The 244-nt window shown below is 39.3% G+C and overlaps 1 protein-coding gene and 1 long non-coding RNA gene across 2 annotated transcripts in view; one reads left to right on the top strand and one right to left on the bottom strand.

Annotated features, from left to right (window-relative positions):
• hnrnpll (heterogeneous nuclear ribonucleoprotein L like) overlaps positions 1-244 on the top strand; it is a 39,894-nt gene that overhangs the window by 31,505 nt on the left and 8,145 nt on the right. The window lies entirely within an intron of this gene.
• LOC116686488 (uncharacterized) overlaps positions 1-244 on the bottom strand; it is a 15,589-nt gene that overhangs the window by 12,572 nt on the left and 2,773 nt on the right. The window lies entirely within an intron of this gene.

The following is a 244-nucleotide window of genomic DNA, read 5'->3' as shown; positions in this document are numbered from 1 at the left end:
TTACAGCAAGAATACACTTTAAATGCAAACAGTACAAAAATTTAAAAAACGAGACAGTAAAAAGTAAATAACACTAAACAAATACATCAAAGATAAATCAGCAATTAGGACTCATACGCAGCGGTGAATAAGTAAGTCTTACGCTTCGATTTAAAGACCCCGATTGAACACGCCAGTCTGATATCTACTGGAAGACTGGTCCATAACGTTGGCGCACGAAACGAGAAGGCTCGCTCCCCAACCG

This window comes from Etheostoma spectabile, unplaced genomic scaffold, assembly GCF_008692095.1.
Source record: "Etheostoma spectabile isolate EspeVRDwgs_2016 unplaced genomic scaffold, UIUC_Espe_1.0 scaffold379, whole genome shotgun sequence".
NCBI lineage: Eukaryota > Metazoa > Chordata > Actinopteri > Perciformes > Percidae > Etheostoma > Etheostoma spectabile.
The sequence above is the reverse complement of the archived record's forward strand: the minus strand, read 5'-3'. Positions and strand labels throughout refer to the sequence as shown.